The sequence below is a fragment of the Pan troglodytes genome, chromosome 23, assembly GCF_028858775.2.
Source record: "Pan troglodytes isolate AG18354 chromosome 23, NHGRI_mPanTro3-v2.0_pri, whole genome shotgun sequence".
Classification (NCBI taxonomy): domain Eukaryota; kingdom Metazoa; phylum Chordata; class Mammalia; order Primates; family Hominidae; genus Pan; species Pan troglodytes.
The window spans coordinates 16,689,981-16,711,798 of NC_086016.1; positions in this window are offsets into that span (position 1 = coordinate 16,689,981).

Here is a 21,818-nt window from a genome sequence, read left to right on the forward strand (position 1 = left end):
CACTTGCAGACTTTACAAACAGAGTGTTTCCAAACTGCTGTATGAACAGAAAGGTTAAACTCTGTGAGCTGAATGCACACATCACATAGTAGTTTCTGAGAATCATTCTGTCTAGCTTTTATACCAAGATATTTCCTTTTCTAACATTGGCCTCAAATCGCTTGAAATCTCCAATTGCAATTTCCACAAAAAGAGAGTTTCAAATCTGCTCTGTCCAAAGAAAGGTTCAACTCTGTGAGCTGAATACACACAACACAAAGAAGTTACTCAAAATTCTTCTGTCTAGCATTATATAAAGAAATCCCGTTTCCAACGAAGTCCTCAAAGAGGTCCCAATATCCACTTGCAGACTTTACAAACAGAGTGTTTCCAAACTGCTCTATGAACAGAAAGGTTAAACTCTGTGAGCTGAATGCACACATCACATAGTAGATTCTGAGAATGATTCTGTCTAGTTTCTATATGAAGATATTTCCTTTTCAAACATTGGCCTCAAATCGCTTGAAATCTCAAATTCCAAATTCCAGAAAAAGACAGTTTCAAACCTGCAGTGTGTAAGGAAAGGTTCAAATCTGTGAGTTGAATACACACAACACAAAGAAGTTACTGAGAATTCTTCTGTCTAGCATTATATGAAGAAATCCCGTTTCCAACGAAGGCCTCAAAGTGGTGCAAATATCCACTTGTAGACTTTAGAAACAGAGGGTTTCGTAACTGCTCTATGAACAGAAAAGTTAAACTCTGTAAGCTCAACGCACACATCACAAAGTTGTTTCTGAGAATGATTCTGTCTAGTTTTTGTACCAAGATATTTCGTTTTCTAACATTGGCCTAAAATCGCTTGAAATCTCCAATTGCAATTTCCACAAAAAGAGAGTTTCAAATCTGCTCTGTCCAAAGAAAGGTTCAACTCTGTGAGCTGAATACACACAACACAAAGAAGTTACTGAAAATTCTTCTGTCTAGCATTATATGAGGAAATCCCGTTTGCAACGAAGTCCTCAAAGAGGTCCAAATATCCACTTGCAGACTTTACAAACAGAGTGTTTCCAAACTGCTGTATGAACAGAAAGGTTAAACTCTGTGAGCTGAATGCACACATCACATAGTAGTTTCTGAGAATGATTCTGTCTAGTTTTTATACGAAGATATTTCCTTTTCTAACATTGGCCTCAAATCGCTTGAAATCTCCAATTGCAATTTCCACAAAAAGAGAGTTTCAAATCTGCTCTTTCCAAAGAAAGGTTCAAATCTGTGAGCTGAATACACACAACACAAAGAAGTTACTCAAAATTCTTCTGTCTAGCATTATATAAAGAAATCCCATTTCCAACGAAGTCCTCAAAGAGGTCCCAATATCCACTTGCAGACTTTACAAACAGAGTGTTTCCAAACTGCTCTATGAACAGAAAGGTTAAACTCTGTGAGCTGAATGCACACATCACATAGTAGTTTCTGAGAATGATTTTGTCTACTTTCTATATGAAGATATTTCCTTTTCAAACATTGGCCTCAAATCGCTTGAAATCTCAAATTCCAAATTCCAGAAAAAGACAGTTTCAAACCTGCAGTGTGTAAGGAAAGGTTCAAATCTGTGATTTGAATACACACAACACAAAGAAGTTACTGAGAATTCTTCTGTCTAGCATTATATGAAGAAATCCCGTTTCCAACGAAGGCCTCAAAATGGTGCAAATATACACTTGTAGACTTTAGAAACAGAGGGTTTCGAAACTGCTCTATGAACAGAAAAGTTAAACTCTGTGAGCTCAACGCACACATCACAAAGTTGTTTCTGAGAATGATTCTGTCTAGTTTTTGTACCAAGATATTTCGTTTTCTAACATTGGCCTAAAATCGCTTGAAATCTCCAATTGCAATTTCCACAAAAAGAGAGTTTCAAATCTGCTCTGTCCAAAGAAAGGTTCAACTCTGTGAGCTGAATACACACAACACAAAGAAGTTACTGAAAATTCTTCGGTCTAGCATTATATGAAGAAATCCCGTTTCCAACGAAGTCCTCAAACAGGTCCAAATATCCACTTGCAGACTTTACAAACAGAGTGTTCCCTAACTGCTGTATGAACAGAAAGGTTAAACTCTGTGAGCTGAATGCACACATCACATAGTAGCTTCTGAGAATGATTCTGTCTAGTTTTTATATGAAGATATTACCTTTTCTAACATTGGCCTAAAATCGCTTCAAATCTCCAATTGCAATTTCCCCAAAAAGAGAGTTTCAAATCTGCACTGTCCAAAGAAAGGTTCAACTCTGTGAGCTGAATACACACAACACAAAGAAGTTACTGAAAATTCTTCTGTCTAGCATTATATGAAGAAATCCCGTTTCCAACGAAGTCCTCAAAGAGGTCCAAATATCCACTTGCAGACTTTACAAACAGAGTGTTTCCAAACTGCTGTATGAACAGAAAGGTTAAACTCTGTGAGCTGAATGCACACATCACATAGTAGTTTCTGAGAATCATTCTGTCTAGTTTTTATACAAAGATATTTCCTTTTCTAACATTGGCCTCAAATCGCTTGAAATCTCCAATTGCAATTTCCACAAAAAGAGAGTTTCAAATCTGCTCTGTCCAAAGAAAGGTTCAACTCTGTGAGCTGAATAGACACAACACAAAGAAGTTACTCAAAATTCTTCTGTCTAGCATTATATAAAGAAATCCCGTTTCCAACGAAGTCCTCAAAGAGGTCCAAATATCCACTTGCAGACTTTACAAACAGAGTGTTTCCAAACTGCTCTATGAACAGAAAGGTTAAACTCTGTGAGCTGAATGCACACATCACATAGTAGTTTCTGAGAATCATTTTGTCTAGTTTTTATACCAAGATATTTCCTTTTCTAACATTGGCCTCAAATCGCTTGAAATCTCCAATTGCAATTTCCACAAAAAGAGAGTTTCAAATCTGCTCTGTCCAAAGAAAGGTTCAACTCTGTGAACTGAATACACACAGCACAAAGAAGTTACTGAAAATTCTTCTGTCTAGCATTATATGAAGAAATCCCGTTTCCAGCGAAGTCCTCAAAGAGGTCCAAATATCCACTTGCAGACTTTACAAACAGAGTGTTTCCAAACTGCTGTATGAACAGAAAGGTTAAACTCTGTGAGCTGAATGCACACATCACATAGTAGTTTCTGAGAATGATTCTGTCTAGTTTCTATATGAAGATATTTCCTTTTCAAACATTGGCCTCAAATCGCTTGAAATCTCAAATTCCAAATTCCAGAAAAAGACAGTTTCAAACCTGCAGTGTGTAAGGAAATGTTCAAATCTGTGAGTTGAATACACACAACACAAAGAAGTTACTGAGAATTCTTCTGTCTAGCATTATATGAAGAAATCCCGTTTCCAACAAAGGCCTCAAAGTGGTGCAAATATCCACTTGTAGACTTTAGAAACAGACGGTTTCGAAACTGCTCTATGAACAGAAAAGTTAAACTCTGTGAGCTCAACTCACACATCACAAAGTTGTTTCTGAGAATGATTCTGTCTAGTTTTTGTACCAAGATATTTCGTTTTCTAACATTGGCCTAAAATCGCTTGAAATCTCCAATTGCAATTTCCACAAAAAGAGAGTTTCAAATCTGCTCTGTCCAAAGAAAGGTTCAACTCTGTGAGCTGAATACACACAACACAAAGAAGTTACTGAAAATTCTTCTGTCTAGCATTATATGAAGAAATCCCGTTTCCAACGAAGTGCTCAAACAGGTCCAAATATCCACTTGCAGACTTTACAAACAGAGTGTTCCCAAACTGCTGTATGAACAGAAAGGTTAAACTCTGTGAGCTGAATGCACACATCACATAGTAGCTTCTGAGAATGATTCTGTCTAGTTTTTATATGAAGATATTTCCTTTTCTAACATTGGCCTAAAATCGTTTCAAATCTCCAATTGCAATTTCCCCAAAAAGAGAGTTTCAAATCTGCACTGTCCAAAGAAAGGTTCAACTCTGTGAGCTGAATACACACAACACAAAGAAGTTACTGAAAATTCTTCTGTCTAGCATTATATGAAGAAATCCCGTTTCCAACGAAGTCCTCAAAGAGGTCCAAATATCCACTTGCAGACTTTACAAACAGAGTGTTTCCAAACTGCTGTATGAACAGAAAGGTTAAACTCTGTGAGCTGAATGCACACATCACATAGTAGTTTCTGAGAATCATTCTGTCTAGTTTTTATACCAAGATATTTCCTTTTCTAACATTGGCCTCAAATCGCTTGAAATCTCCAATTGCAATTTCCACAAAAAGAGAGTTTCAAATCTGCTCTGTCCAAAGAAAGGTTCAACTCTGTGAGCTGAATAGACACAACACAAAGAAGTTACTCAAAATTCTTCTGTCTAGCATTATATAAAGAAATCCCGTTTCCAACGAAGTCCTCAAAGAGGTCCAAATATTCACTTGCAGACTTTACAAACAGACTGTTTCCAAACTGCTCTATGAACAGAAAGTTTAAACTCTGTGAGCTGAATGCACACATCACATAGTAGTTTCTGAGAATCATTCTGTCTAGTTTTTATACCAAGATATTTCCTTTTCTAACATTGGCCTCAAATCGCTTGAAATCTCCAATTGCAATTTCCACAAAAAGAGAGTTTCAAATCTGCTCTGTCCAAAGAAAGGTTCAACTCTGTGAGCTGAATACACACAGCACAAAGAAGTTACTCAAAATTCTTCTGTCTAGCATTATATGAAGAAATCCCGTTTCCAACGAAGTCCTCAAAGAGTTCCAAATATCCACTTGCAGACTTTACAAACAGAGTGTTTCCAAACTGCTGTATGAACAGAAAGGTTAAACTCGGTGAGCTGAATGCACACATCACATAGTAGTTTCTGAGAATCATTCTGTCTAGTTTTTCTACCAAGATATTTCCTTTTCTAACATTGGCCTCAAATCGCTTGAAATCTCCAATTGCAATTTCCACAAAAAGAGAGTTTCAAATCTGCTCTGTCCAAAGAAAGGTTCAACTCTGTGAGCTGAATACACACAACACAAAGAAGTTACTCAAAATTCTTCTGTCTAGCATTATATAAAGAAATCCCGTTTCCAACGAAGTCCTCAAAGAGGTCCAAATATCCACTTGCAGACTTTACAAACAGAGTGTTTCCAAACTGCTGTATGAACAGAAAGGTTAAACTCTGTGAGCTGAATGCACACATCACATAGTAGTTTCTGAGAATGATTCTGTCTAGTTTCTATATGAAGATATTTCCTTTTCAAACATTGGCCTCAAATCGCTTGAAATCTCAAATTCCAAATTCCAGAAAAAGACAGTTTCAAACTTGCAGTGTGTAAGGAAAGGTTCAAATCTCTGATTTGAATACACACAACACAAAGAAGTTACTGAGAATTCTTCTGTCTAGCATTATATGAAGAAATCCCGTTACCAACGAAGGCCTCAAAGTGGTGCAAATATCCACTTGTAGACTTTAGAAACAGAGTGTTTCGAAACTGCTCTATGAACAGAAAAGTTAAACTCTGTGAGCTCAACGCACACATCACAAAGTTGTTTCTGAGAATGATTCTGTCTAGTTTTTTACCAAGATATTTCGTTTTCTAACATTGGCCTAAAATCGCTTGAAATCTCCAATTGCAATTTCCACAAAAAGAGAGTTTCAAATCTGCTCTGTCCAAAGAAAGGTTCAACTCTGTGAGCTGAATACACACAACACAAAGAAGTTACTGATAATTCTTCTGTCTAGCATTATATGAAGAAATCCCGTTTCCAACGAAGTCCTCAAACAGGTCCAAATATCCACTTGCAGACTTTACAAACAGAGTGTTCCCAAACTGCTGTATGAACAGAAAGGTTAAACTCTGTGAGCTGAATGCACACATCACATAGTAGCTTCTGAGAATGATTCTGTCTAGTTTTTATACGAAGATATTTCCTTTTCTAACATTGGCCTAAAATCGCTTCAAATCTCCAATTGCAATTTCCCCAAAAAGAGAGTTTCAAATCTGCACTGTCCAAAGAAAGGTTCAACTCTGTGAGCTGAATACACACAACACAAAGAAGTTACTGAAAATTCTTCTGTCTAGCATTATATGAAGAAATCCCGTTTCCAACGAAGTCCTCAAAGAGGTCCAAATATCCACTTGCAGACTTTACAAACAGAGTGTTTCCAAACTGCTGTATGAACAGAAAGGTTAAACTCTGTGAGCTGAATGCACACATCACATAGTAGTTTCTGAGAATCATTCTGTCTAGTTTTTATACGAAGATATTTCCTTTTCTAACATTGGCCTCAAATCGCTTGAAATCTCCAATTGCAATTTCCACAGAAAGAGAGTTTCAAATCTGCTCTGTCCAAAGAAAGGCTCAACTCTGTGAGCTGAATACACACAACACAAAGAAGTTACTCAAAATTCTTCTGTCTAGCATTATATAAAGAAATCCCGTTTCCAACGAAGTCCTCAAAGAGGTCCAAATATCCACTTGCAAACTTTACAAACAGAGTGTTTCCAAACTGCTGTATGAACAGAAAGGTTAAACTCTGTGAGCTAAATGCACACATCACATAGTAGTTTCTGAGAATCATTCTGTCTAGTTTTTATACCAAGATATTTCCTTTTCTAACATTGGCCTCAAATCGCTTGAAATCTCCAATTGCAATTTCCACAAAAAGAGAGTTTCTAATCTGCTCTGTCCAAAGAAAGGTTCAACTCTGTGAGCTGAATAGACACAACAAAAAGAAATTACTCAAAATTCTTCTGTCTAGCATTATATGAAGAAATCCCGTTTCCAACGAAGGCCTCAAAGTGGTGCAAATATCCACTTGTAGACTTTAGAAACAGAGTGTTTCGAAACTGCTCTATGAACAGAAAAGTTAAACTCTGTGAGCTCAACGCACACATCACAAAGTTGTTTCTGAGAATGATTCTGTCTAGTTTTTTACCAAGATATTTCGTTTTCTAACATTGGCCTAAAATCGCTTGAAATCTCCAATTGCAATTTCCACAAAAAGAGAGTTTCAAATCTGCTCTGTCCAAAGAAAGGTTCAACTCTGTGAGCTGAATACACACAACACAAAGAAGTTACTCAAAATTCTTCTGTCTAGCATTATATAAAGAAATCCCGTTTCCAACGAAGTCCTCAAAGAGGTCCAAATATCCACTTGCAGACTTTACAAACAGAGTGTTTCCAAACTGCTGTATGAACAGAAAGGTTAAACTCTGTGAGCTGAATGCACACATCACATAGTAGTTTCTGAGAATCATTCTGTCTAGTTTTTATACGAAGATATTTCCTTTTCTAACATTGGCCTCAAATCGCTTGAAATCTCCAATTGCAATTTCCACAGAAAGAGAGTTTCAAATCTGCTCTGTCCAAAGAAAGGCTCAACTCTGTGAGCTGAATACACACAACACAAAGAAGTTACTCAAAATTCTTCTGTCTAGCATTATATAAAGAAATCCCATTTCCAACGAAGTCCTCAAAGAGGTCCAAATATCCACTTGCAGACTTTACAAACAGAGTGTTTCCAAACTGCTGTATGAACAGAAAGGTTAAACTCTGTGAGCTGAATGCACACATCACATAGTAGTTTCTGAGAATCATTCTGTCTAGTTTTTATACCAAGATATTTCCTTTTCTCACATTGGCCTCAAATCGCTTGAAATCTCCAATTGCAATTTCCACAAAAAGAGAGTTTCTAATCTGCTCTGTCCAAAGAAAGGTTCAACTCTGTGAGCTGAATAGACACAACACAAAGAAGTTACTCAAAATTCTTCTGTCTAGCATTATATAAAGAAATCCCGTTTCCAACGAAGTCCTCAAAGAGGTCCAAATATCCACTTGCAGACTTTACAAACAGAGTGTTTCCAAACTGCTCTATGAACAGAAAGGTTAAACTCTGTGAGCTGACTACTCACAACACAAAGAAGTTACTGAGAATTCTTCTGTCTAGCATTATATGAAGAAATCCCGTTTCCAACGAAGGCCTCAAAGAGGTCCAAATATCCACTTGCAGACTTTACAAACAGAGTGTTTCCAAACTGCTGTATGAACAGAAAAGTTAAACTCTGTGAGCTGAATGCACACATCACATAGTAGTTTCTGAGAATCATTCTGTCTAGTTTTTATACCAAGATATTTCCTTTTCTAACATTGGCCTAAAATCGCATGAAATCTCCAATTGCAATTTCCACAAAAAGAGAGTTTCAAATCTGCTCTGTCCAAAGAAAGGTTCAACTCTGTGAGCTGAATACACACAACACAAAGAAGTTACTGAAAATTCTTCTGTCTAGCATTATATGAAGAAATCCCGTTTCCAACGAAGTCCTCAAAGAGTTCCAAATATCCATTGCAGACTTTACAAACAGAGTGTTTCCAAACTGCTGTATGAACAGAAAGGTTAAACTCTGTGAGCTGAATGCACACATCACATAGTAGCTTCTGAGAATGATTCTGTCTAGTTTTTATACGAAGATATTTCCTTTTCTAACATTGGCCTAAAATCGCTTCAAATCTCCAATTGCAATTTCCCCAAAAAGAGAGTTTCAAATCTGCTCTGTCCAAAGAAAGGTTCAACTCTGTGAGCTGATTACACACAACACAAAGAAGTTTCTGAAAATTCTTCTGTCTAGCATTATATGAAGAAATCCCGTTTGCAACGAAGTCCTCAAAGAGGTCCAAATATCCACTTGCAGACTTTACAAACAGAGTGTTTCCAAACTGCTGTATGAACAGAAAGGTTAAACTCTGTGAGCTGAATGCACACATCACATAGTAGTTTCTGCGAATCATTCTGTGTAGTTTTTATACCAAGATATTTCCTTTTCTAACATTGGCCTCAAATCGCTTGAAATCTGCAATTGCAATTTCCACAAAAAGAGAGTTTCAAATCTGCTCTGTCCAAAGAAAGGCTCAACTCTGTGAGCTGAATACACACAACACAAAGAAGTTACTCAAAATTCTTCTGTCTAGCATTATATAAAGAAATCCCGTTTCCAACGAAGTCCTCAAAGAGGTCCCAATATCCACTTGCAGACTTTACAAACAGAGTGTTTCCAAACTGCTGTATGAACAGAAAGGTTAAACTCTGTGAGCTGAATGCACACATCACATAGTAGTTTCTGAGAATGATTCTCTCTATTTTCTATATGAAGATATTTCCTTTTCAAACATTGGCCTGAAATCGCTTGAAATCTCAAATTCCAAATTCCAGAAAAAGACAGTTTCAAACCTGCAGTGTGTAAGGAAAGGTTCAAATCTGTGACTTGAATACACAAAACACAAAGAAGTTACTGAGAATTCTTCTGCCTAGCATTATATGAAGAAATCCCGTTTCCAACGAAGTCCTCAAAGAGGTCCAAATATCCACTTGCAGACTTTACAAACAGAGTGTTTCCAAACTGCTGTATGAACAGAAAAGTTAAACTCTGTGAGCTGAATGCACACATCACATAGTAGTTTCTGAGAATCATTCTGTCTAGTTTTTATACCAAGATATTTCCTTTTCTAACATTGGCCTAAAATCGCTTGAAATCTCCAATTGCAATTTCCACAAAAAGAGAGTTTCAAATCCGCTCTGTCCAAAGAAAGGTTCAACTCTGTGAGCTGAATACACACAACACAAAGAAGTTACTGAAAATTCTTCTGTCTAGCATTATATGAAGAAATCCCGTTTCCAACAAAGTCCTCAAAGAGTTCCAAATATCCACTTGCAGACTTTACAAACAGAGTGTTTCGAAACTGCTGTATGAACAGAAAGGTTAAACTCTGTGAGCTGAATGCACACATCACATAGTAGCTTCTGAGAATGATTCTGTCTAGTTTTTATACGAAGATATTTCCTTTTCTAACATTGGCCTAAAATCGCTTCAAATCTCCAATTGCAATTTCCCCAAAAAGAGAGTTTCAAATCTGCTCTGTCCAAAGAAAGGTTCAACTCTGTGAGCTGAATACACACAATACAAAGAAGTTACTGAAAATTCTTCTGTCTAGCATTATATGAAGAAATCCCGTTTCCAACGAAGTCCTCAAAGAGGTCCAAATATCCACCTGCAGACTTTACAAACAGAGTGTTTCCAAACTGCTGTATGAACAGAAAGTTTAAACTCTGTGAGCTGAATGCAAACATCACATAGTAGTTTCTGAGAATCATTCTGTCTAGTTTTTATAGCAAGATATTTCCTTTTCTAACATTGGCCTCAAATCGCTTGAAATCTCCAATTGCAATTTCCCCAAAAAGAGAATTTCAAATCTGCTCTTTCCAAAGAAAGGTTCAACTCTGTGAGCTGAATACACACAACACAAAGGAGTTACTGAAAATTCTTCTGTCTAGCATTATATGAAGAAATCCCGTCTCCAACGAAGTCCTCAAAGAGGTCCAAATATCCACTTGCAGACTTTACAAACAGAGTGTTTCCAAACTGCTCTATGAACAGAAAGGTTAAACTCTGTGAGCTGAATGCACACATCACATAGTAGTTTCTGAGAATCATTCTGTCTAGTTTTTATACCAAGATATTTCCTTTTCTCACATTGGCCTCAAATCGCTTGAAATCTCCAATTGCAATTTCCATAAAAAGAGAGTTTCAAATCTGCTCTGTCCAAAGAAAGGTTCAACTCTGTGAGCTGAATGCACACAACACAAAGAAGTTACTCAAAATTCTTCTGTCTAGCATTATATAAAGAAATCCCGTTTCCAACGAAGTCCTCAAAGAGGTCCAAATATCCACTTGCAGACTTACAAACAGAGTGTTTCCAAACTGCTCTATGAACAGAAAGGTTAAACTCTGTGAGCTGAATGCACACATCACAAAGTAGTTTCTGAGAATGATTCTGTCTAGTTTCTATACGAAGATATTTCCTTTTCTACCATTGGCCTCAAATCGCTTGAAATCTCAAATTCCAAATTCCAGAAAAAGACAGTTTCAAACCTGCAGTGTGTAAGGAAAGGTTCACATCTGTGAGTTGAGTACACACAACACAAAGAAGTTACTGAGAATTCTTCTGTCTAGCATTATATGAAGAAATCCCGTTTCCAACGAAGGCCTCAAAGTGGTGCAAATATCCACTTGTAGACTTTAGAAACAGAGTGTTTCCAAACTGCTCTATGAACAGAAAAGTTAAACTCTGTGAGTTGAACGCACACATCACAAAGTTGTTTCTGAGAATGATTCTGTCTAGTTTTTATACCAAGATATTTCGTTTTCTAACATATGCCTAAAATCGCTTGAAATCTCCAATTGCAATTTCCACAAAAAGAGAGTTTCAAATCTGCTCTGTCCAAAGAAAGGTTCAACTCTGTGAGCTGAATACACACAACACAAAGAAGTTACTGAAAATTCTTCTGTCTAGCATTATATGAAGAAATCCCGTTTCCAACGAAGTCCTCAAAGAGTTCCAAATATCCACTTGCAGACTTTACAAACAGAGTGTTCCCAAACTGCTGTATGAACAGAAAGGTTAAACTCTGTGAGCTGAATGCACACATCACATAGTAGCTTCTGAGAATGATTCTGTCTAGTTTTTATACGAAGATATTTCCTTTTCTAACATTGGCCTAAAATCGCTTCAAATCTCCAATTGCAATTTCCCCAAAAAGAGAGTTTCAAATCTGCTCTGTCCAAAGAAATGTTCAACTCTGTGAGCTGAATACACACAACACAAAGAAGTTACTGAAAATTCTTCTGTCTAGCATTATATGAAGAAATCCCGTTTCCAACGAAGTCCTCAAAGAGGTCCAAATATCCACTTGCAGACTTTACAAACAGAGTGTTTCCAAACTGCTGTATGAACAGAAAGGTTAAACTCTGTGAGCTGAATGCACACATCACATAGTAGTTTCTGAGAATGATTCTGTCTAGTTTTTATACGAAGATATTTCCTTTTCTAACATTGGCCTCAAATCGCTTGAAATCTGCAATTGCAATTTCCACAAAAAGAGAGTTTCAAATCTGCTCTGTCCAAAGAAAGGCTCAACTCTGTGAGTTGAATACACACAACACAAAGAAGTTACTCAAAATTCTTCTGTCTAGCATTATATAAAGAAATCACGTTTCCAACGAAGTCCTCAAAGAGGTCCCAATATCCACTTGCAGACTTTACAAACAGAGTGTTTCCAAACTGCTCTATGAACAGAAAGGTTAAACTCTGTGAGCTGAATGCACACATCACATAGTAGTTTCTGAGAATGATTCTGTCTAGTTTCTATATGAAGATATTTCCTTTTCAAATATTGGCCTCAAATCGCTTGAAATCTCAAATTCCAAATTCCAGAAAAAGACAGTTGAAACCTGCAGTGTGTAAGGAAAGGTTCAAATCTGTGAGTTGAATACACACAACACAAAGAAGTTACTGAGAATTCTTCGGTCAAGCATTATATGAAGAAATCCCGTTTCCAACGAAGGCCTCAAAGTGGTGCAAATATCCACTTGTAGACTTTAGAAACAGAGTGTTTCGAAACTGCTCTATGAACAGAAAAGTTAAACTCTGTGAGCTCAACGCACACATCACAAAGTTGTTTCTGAGAATGATTCTGTCTAGTTTTTGTACCAAGATATTTCGTTTTCTAACATTGGCCTAAAATCGCTTGAAATATCCAATTGCAATTTCCACAAAAAGAGAGTTTCAAATCTGCTCTGTCCAAAGAAAGGTTCAACTCTGTGAGCTGAATACACACAACACAAAGAAGTTACTGAAAATTCTTCTGTCTAGCATTATATGAAGAAATCCCTTTTCCAACGAAGTCCTCAAACAGGTCAAAATATCCACTTGCAGACTTTTCAAACAGAGTCTCCCCAAACTGCTGTATGAACAGAAAGGTTAAACTCTGTGAGCTGAATGCACACATCACATAGTAGCTTCTGAGAATGATTCTGTCTAGTTTTTATACGAAGATATTTCCTTTTCTAACATTGGCCTAAAATCGCTTCAAATCTCCAATTGCAATTTCCCCAAAAAGAGAGTTTCAAATCTGCACTGTCCAAAGAAAGGTTCAAATCTGTGAGCTGAATACACACAACACAAAGAAGTTACTGAAAATTCTTCTGTCTAGCATTATATGAAGAAATCCCGTTTCCAACGAAGTCCTCAAAGAGGTCCAAATATCCACTTGCAGACTTTACAAACAGAGTGTTTCCAAACTGCTGTATGAACAGAAAGGTTAAACTCTGTGAGCTGAATGCACACATCACACAGTAGTTTCTGAGAATGATTCTGTCTAGTTTTTATACGAAGATATTTCCTTTTCTAACATTGGCCTCAAATCGCTTGAAATCTGCAATTGCAATTTCCACAAAAAGAGAGTTTCAAATCTGCTCTGTCCAAAGAAAGGCTCAACTCTGTGAGTTGAATACACACAACACAAAGAAGTTACTCAAAATTCTTCTGTCTAGCATTATATAAAGAAATCCCGTTTCCACCGAAGTCCTCAAAGAGGTCCAAATATCCACTTGCAGACTTTACAAACAGAGTGTTTCCAAACTGCTCTATGAACAGAAAGGTTAAACTCTGTGAGCTGAATGCACACATCACATAGTAGTTTCTGAGAATCATTCTGTCTAGTTTTTATACCAAGATATTTCCTTTTCTAACATTGGCCTCAAATCGCTTGAAGTCTCCAATTGCAATTTCCACAAAAAGAGAGTTTCAAATCTGCTCTGTCCAAAGAAAGGTTCAACTCTGTGAGCTGAATACACACAGCACAAAGAAGTTACTCAAAATTCTTCTGTCTAGCATTATATGAAGAAATCCCGTTTCCAAAGAAGTCCTCAAAGAGTTCCAAATATCCACTTGCAGACTTTACAAACAGAGTGTTTCCAAACTGCTGTATGAACAGAAAGGTTAAACTCTGTGAGCTGAATGCACACATCACATAGTAGTTTCTGAGAATCATTCTGTCTAGTTTTTATACCAAGATATTTCCTTTTCTAACATTGGCCTCAAATCGCTTGAAATCTCCAATTGCAATTTCCACAAAAAGAGAGTTTCAAATCTGCTCTGTCCAAAGAAAGGTTCAACTCTGTGAGCTGAATACACACAACACAAAGAAGTTACTCAAAATTCTTCTGTCTAGCATTATATAAAGAAATCCCGTTTCCAACGAAGTCCTCAAAGAGGTCCCAATATCCACTTGCAGACTTTACAAACAGAGTGTTTCCAAACTGCTCTATGAACAGAAAGGTTAAACTCTGTGAGCTGAATGCACACATCACGTAGTAGTTTCTGAGAATGATTCTGTCTAGTTTCTATATGAAGATATTTCCTTTTCAAATATTGGCCTCAAATCGCTTGAAATCTCAAATTCCAAATTCCAGAAAAAGACAGTTGAAACCTGCAGTGTGTAAGGAAAGGTTCAAATCTGTGAGTTGAATACACACAACACAAAGAAGTTACTGAGAATTCTTCGGTCAAGCATTATATGAAGAAATCCCGTTTCCAACGAAGGCCTCAAAGTGGTGCAAATATCCACTTGTAGACTTTAGAAACAGAGTGTTTCCAAACTGCTCTATGAACAGAAAAGTTAAACTCTGTGAGCTCAACGCACACATCACAAAGTTGTTTCTGAGAATGATTCTGTCTAGTTTTTGTACCAAGATATTTCGTTTTCTAACATTGGCCTAAAATCGCTTGAAATATCCAATTGCAATTTCCACAAAAAGAGAGTTTCAAATCTGCTCTGTCCAAAGAAAGGTTCAACTCTGTGAGCTGAATACACACAACACAAAGAAGTTACTGAAAATTCTTCTGTCTAGCATTATATGAAGAAATCCCTTTTCCAACGAAGTCCTCAAACAGGTCAAAATATCCACTTGCAGACTTTTCAAACAGAGTCTCCCCAAACTGCTGTATGAACAGAAAGGTTAAACTCTGTGAGCTGAATGCACACATCACATAGTAGCTTCTGAGAATGATTCTGTCTAGTTTTTATACGAAGATATTTCCTTTTCTAACATTGGCCTAAAATCGTTTCAAATCTCCAATTGCAATTTCCCCAAAAAGAGAGTTTCAAATCTGCACTGTCCAAAGAAAGGTTCAAATCTGTGAGCTGAATACACACAACACAAAGAAGTTACTGAAAATTCTTCTGTCTAGCATTATATGAAGAAATCCCGTTTCCAACGAAGTCCTCAAAGAGGTCCAAATATCCACTTGCAGACTTTACAAACAGAGTGTTTCCAAACTGCTGTATGAACAGAAAAGTTAAACTCTGTGAGCTGAATGCACACATCACATAGTAGTTTCTGAGAATCATTCTATCTAGTTTTTATACGAAGATATTTCCTTTTCTAAGATTGGCCTCAAATCGCTTGAAATCTCCAATTGCAATTTCCACAGAAAGAGAGTTTCAAATCTGCTCTGTCCAAAGAAAGGTTCAACTCTGTGAGCTGAATACACACAACACAAAGAAGTTACTGAAAATTCTTCTGTCTAGCATTATATAAAGAAATCCCGTTTCCAACGAAGTCCTCAAAGAGGTCCAAATATCCACTTGCAGACTTTACAAACAGAGTGTTCCCAAACTGCTGTATGAACAGAAAGGTTAAACTCTGTGAGCTGAATGCCCACATCACATAGTAGCTTCTGAGAATGATTCTGTCTAGTTTTTATACGAAGATATTTCCTTTTCTAACATTGGCCTAAAATCGCTTCAAATCTCCAATTGCAATTTCCACAAAAAGAGTTTCAAATCTGCTCTGTCCAAAGAAAGGTTCAACTCTGTGAGCTGAATACACACAACACAAAGAAGTTACTGAAAATTCTTCTGTCTAGCATTATATGAAGAAATCCCGTTTACAACGAAGTCCTCAAAGAGGTCCAAATATCCACTTGCAGAATTTACAAACAGAGTGTTTCCAAACTGCTGTATGAACAGAAAGGTTAAACTCTGTGAGCTGAATGCACACATCACAGAGTAGTTTCTGAGAATGATTCTGTCTAGTTTTTATACCAAGATATTTCCTTTTCTCACATTGGCCTCAAATCGCTTGAAATCTGCAATTGCAATTTCCACAAAAAGAGAGTTTCAAATCTGCTCTGTCCAAAGAAAGGCTCAACTCTGTGAGCTGAATACACACAACACAAAGAAGTTACTCAAAATTCTTCTGTCTAGCATTATATAAAGAAATCCCGTTTCCAACGAAGTCCTCAAAGAGGTCCAAATATCCACTTGCAGACTTTACAAAAAGAGTGTTTCCAAACTGCTCTATGAACAGAAAGGTTAAACTCTGTGAGCTGAATGCACACATCACATAGTAGTTTCTGAGAATCATTCTGTCTAGTTTTTATACCAAGATATTTCCTTTTCTAACATTGGCCTCAAATCGCTTGAAATCTCCAATTGCAATTTCCACAAAAAGAGATTTTCAAATCTCCTCTGTCCATAGAAAGGTTCAACTCTGTGAGCTGAATACACACAACACAAAGAAGTTACTCAAAATTCTTCTGTCTAGCATTATATAAAGAAATCCCGTTTCCAACGAAGTCCTCAAAGAGGTCCCAATATCCACTTGCAGACTTTACAAACAGAGTGTTTCCAAGCTGCTCTATGAACAGAAAGGTTAAACTCTGTGAGCTGAATGCACACATCACATAGTAGTTTCTGAGAATGATTCTGTCTAGTTTCTATATGAAGATATTTCCTTTTCAAACATTGGCCTCAAATCGCTTGAAATCTGAAATTCCAAATTCCAGAAAAAGACAGTTTCAAACCTGCAGTGTATAAGGAAAGGTTCAAATCTGTGAGTTGAATACACACAACACAAAGAAGTTACTGAGAATTCTTCTGTCTAGCATTATATGAAGAAATCCCGTTTCCAACGAAGGCCTCAAAGTGGTGCAAATATCCACTTGTAGACTTTAGAAACAGAGTGTTTCGAAACTGCTCTATGAACAGAAAAGTTAAACTCTGTGAGCTCAACGCACACATCACAAAGTTGTTTCTGAGAATGATTATGTCTAGTTTTTGTACCAAGATATTTCGTTTTCTAACATTGGCCTAAAATCGCTTGAAATATCCAATTGCAATTTCCACAAAAAGGGAGTTTCAAATCTGCTCGGTCCAAAGAAAGGTTCAACTCTGTGAGCTGAATACACACAACACAAAGAAGTTACTGAAAATTCTTCTGTCTAGCATTATATGAAGAAATCCCGTTTCCAACGAAGTCCTCAAACAGGTCCAAATATCCACTTGCAGACTTTACAAACAGAGTCTCCCCAAACTGCTGTATGAACAGAAAGGTTAAACTCTGTGAGCTGAATGCACACATCACATGGTAGCTTCTGAGAATGATTCTGTCTATTTTTTATACGAAGATATTTCCTTTTCTAACATTGGCCTAAAATCGCTTGAAATCTCCAATTGCAATTTCCCCAAAAAGAGAGTTTCAAATCTGCACTGTCCAAAGAAAGGTTCAACTCTGTGAGCTGAATACACACAACACAAAGAAGTTACTGAAAATTCTTCTGTCTAGCCGTATATGAAGAAATCCCGTTTCCAACGAAGTCCTCAAAGAGTTCCAAATATCCACTTGCAGACTTTACAAACAGAGTGTTTCCAAACTGCTCTATGAACAGAAAGGTTAAACTCTGTGAGCTGAATGCCCACATCACATAGTAGTTTCTGAGAATCATTCTGTCTAGTTTTTATACGAAGATATTTCCTTTTCTAAGATTGGCCTCAAATCGCTTGAAATCTCCAATTGCAATTTCCACAGAAAGAGAGTTTCAAATCTGCTCTGTCCAAAGAAAGGCTCAACTCTGTGAGCTGAATACACACAACAAAAAGGAGTTACTCAAAATTCTTCTGTCTAGCATTATATAAAGAAATCCCGTTTCCAACGAAGTCCTCAAAGAGGTCCAAATATCCACTTGCAGACTTTACAAACAGAGTGTTTCCAAACTGCTGTATGAACAGAAAGGTTAAACTCTGTGAGCTGAATGCACACATCACATAGTAGTTTCTGAGAATCATTCTGTCTAGTTTTTATACCAAGATATTTCCTTTTCTAACATTGGCCTCAAATCGCTTGAAATCTCCAATTGCAATTTCCACAAAAAGAGAGTTTCAAATCTGCTCTGTCCAAAGAAAGGTTCAACTCTGTGAGCTGAATAGATACAACACAAAGAAGTTACTCAAAATTCTTCTGTCTAGCATTATATAAAGAAATCCCGATTCCAACGAAGTCCTCAAAGAGGTCCCAATATCCACTTGCAGACTTTACAAACAGAGTGTTTCCAAACTGCTCTATGAACAGAAAGGTTAACCTCTGTGAGCTGAATGCACACATCACATAGTAGTTTCTGAGAATGATTCTGTCTAGTTCCTATATGAAGATATTTCCTTTTCTAACATTGGCCTCAAATCGCTTGTAATCTCAAATTCCAAATTCCAGAAAAACACAGTTTCAAACCTGCAGTGTGTAAGGAAAGGTTCAAATCTGTGACTTGAATACACACAACACAAAGAAGTTACTGAGAATTCTTCTGTCTAGCATTATATAAAGAAATCCCGTTTCCAACGAAGTCCTCAAAGAGGTCCAAATATCCACTTGCAGACTTTAGAAACAGAGTGTTTCCAAACTGCTCTATGAACAGAAAGGTTAAACTCTGTGAGCTGAATGCACACATCACATAGTAGTTTCTGAGAATCATTCTGTCTAGTTTTTATACCAAGATATTTCCTTTTCTCACATTGGCCTCAAATCGCTTGAAATCTCCAATTGCAATTTCCATAAAAAGAGAGTTTCAAAACTGCTCTGTCCAAAGAAAGGTTCAACTCTGTGAGCTGAATGCACACAACACAAAGATGTTACTCAAAATTCTTCTGTCTAGCATTATATAAAGAAATCCCGTTTCCAACGAAGTCCTCAAAGAGGTCCAAATATCCACTTGCAGACTTACAAACAGAGTGTTTCCAAACTGCTCTATGAACAGAAAGGTTAAACTCTGTGAGCTGAATGCACACATCACAAAGTAGTTTCTGAGAATGATTCTGTCTAGTTTCTATACGAAGATATTTCCTTTTCTACCATTGGCCTCAAATCGCTTGAAATCTCAAATTCCAAATTCCAGAAAAAGACAGTTTCAAACCTGCAGTGTGTAAGGAAAGGTTCACATCTGTGAGTTGAGTGCACACAACACAAAGAAGTTACTGAGAATTCTTCTGTCTAGCATTATATGAAGAAATCCCGTTTCCAACGAAGGCCTCAAAGTGGTGCAAATATCCACTTGTAGACTTTAGAAACAGAGTGTTTCCAAACTGCTCTATGAACAGAAAAGTTAAACTCTGTGAGTTGAACGCACACATCACAAAGTTGTTTCTGAGAATGATTCTGTCTAGTTTTTATACCAAGATATTTCGTTTTCTAACATATGCCTAAAATCGCTTGAAATCTCCAATTGCAATTTCCACAAAAAGAGAGTTTCAAATCTGCTCTGTCCAAAGAAAGGTTCAACTCTGTGAGCTGAATACACACAACACAAAGAAGTTACTGAAAATTCTTCTGTCTAGCATTATATGAAGAAATCCCGTTTCCAACGAAGTCCTCAAAGAGTTCCAAATATCCACTTGCAGACTTTACAAACAGAGTGTTCCCAAACTGCTGTATGAACAGAAAGGTTAAACTCTGTGAGCTGAATGCACACATCACATAGTAGCTTCTGAGAATGATTCTGTCTAGTTTTTATACGAAGATATTTCCTTTTCTAACATTGGCCTAAAATCGCTTCAAATCTCCAATTGCAATTTCCCCAAAAAGAGAGTTTCAAATCTGCACTGTCCAAAGAAAGGTTCAACTCTGTGAGCTGAATACACACAACACAAAGAAGTTACTGAAAATTCTTCTGTCTAGCATTATATGAAGAAATCCCGTTTCCAACGAAGTCCTCAAAGAGGTCCAAATATCCACTTGCAGACTTTACAAACAGAGTGTTTCCAAACTGCTGTATGAACAGAAAGGTTAAACTCTGTGAGCTGAATGCACACATCACATAGTAGTTTCTGAGAATCATTCTGTCTAGTTTTTATACGAAGATATTTCCTTTTCTAACATTGGCCTCAAATCGCTTGAAATCTGCAATTGCAATTTCCACAAAAAGAGAGTTTCAAATCTGCTCTGTCCAAAGAAAGGCTCAACTCTGTGAGTTGAATACACACAACACAAAGAAGTTACTCAAAATTCTTCTGTCTAGCATTATATAAAGAAATCCCGTTTCCAACGAAGTCCTCAAAGAGGTCCAAATATCCACTTGCAGACTTTACAAACAGAGTATTTCCAAACTGCTCTATGAACAGAAAAGTTAAACTCTGTGAGCTGAATGCACACATCACAGAGTAGTTTCTGAGAATCATTCTGTCTAGTTTTTATACCAAGATATTTCCTTTTCTAACATTGGCCTCAAATCGCTTGAAGTCTCCCATTGCAATTTCCACAAAAAGAGATTTTCAAATCTCCTCTGTCCAAAGAAAGGTTCAACTCTGTGAGCTGAATACACACAACACAAAGAAGTTACTCAAAATTCTTCTGTCTAGCATTATATAAAGAAATCCCGTTTCCAACGAAGTCCTCAAAGAGGTCCCAATAACCACTTGCAGACATTACAAACAGAGTGTTTCCGAACTGCTCTATGAACAGAAAGGTTAAACTCTGTGAGCTGAATGCACACATCACATAGTAGTTTCTGAGAATGATTCTGTCTAGTTTCTATATGAAGATATTTCCTTTTCAAACATTGGCCTCAAATCGCTTGAAATCTGAAATTCCAAATTCCAGAAAAAGACAGTTTCAAACCTGCAGTGTGTAAGGAAAGGTTCAAATCTGTGAGTTGAATACACACAACACAAAGAAGTTACTGAGAATTCTTCTGTCTAGCATTATATGAAGAAATCCCGTTTCCAACGAAGGCCTCAAAGTGGTGCAAATATCCACTTGTAGACTTTAGAAACAGAGTGTTTCGAAACTGCTCTATGAACAGAAAAGTTAAACTCTGTGAGCTCAACGCACACATCACAAAGTTGTTTCTGAGAATGATTATGTCTAGTTTTTGTACCAAGATATTTCGTTTTCTAACATTGGCCTAAAATCGCTTGAAATATCCAATTGCAATTTCCACAAAAAGAGAGTTTCAAATCTGCTCTGTCCAAAGAAAGGTTCAACTCTGTGAGCTGAATACACACAACACAAAGAAGTTACTGAAAATTCTTCTGTCTAGCATTATATGAAGAAATCCCGTTTCCAACGAAGTCCTCAAACAGGTCCAAATATCCACTTGCAGACTTTACAAACAGAGTCTCCCCAAACTGCTGTATGAACAGAAAGGTTAAACTCTGTGAGCTGAATGCACACATCACACAGTAGCTTCTGAGAATGATTCTGTCTATTTTTTATACGAAGATATTTCCTTTTCTAACATTGGCCTAAAATCGCTTCAAATCTCCAATTGCAATTTCCCCAAAAAGAGAGTTTCAAGTCTGCACTGTCCAAAGAAAGGTTCAACTCTGTGAGCTGAATACACACAACACAAAGAAGTTACTCAAAATTCTTCTGTCTAGCCGTATATGAAGAAATCCCGTTTCCAACGAAGTCCTCAAAGAGGTCCAAATATCCACTTGCAGACTTTACAAACAGAGTGTTTCCAAACTGCTGTATGAACAGAAAGGTTAAACTCTGTGAGCTGAATGCACACATCACATAGTAGTTTCTGAGAATCATTCTGTCTAGTTTTTATACGAAGATATTTCCTTTTCTAACATTGGCCTCAAATCGCTTGAAATCTCCAATTGCAATTTCCACAGAAAGAGAGTTTCAAATCTGCTCTGTCCAAAGAAAGGCTCAACTCTGTGA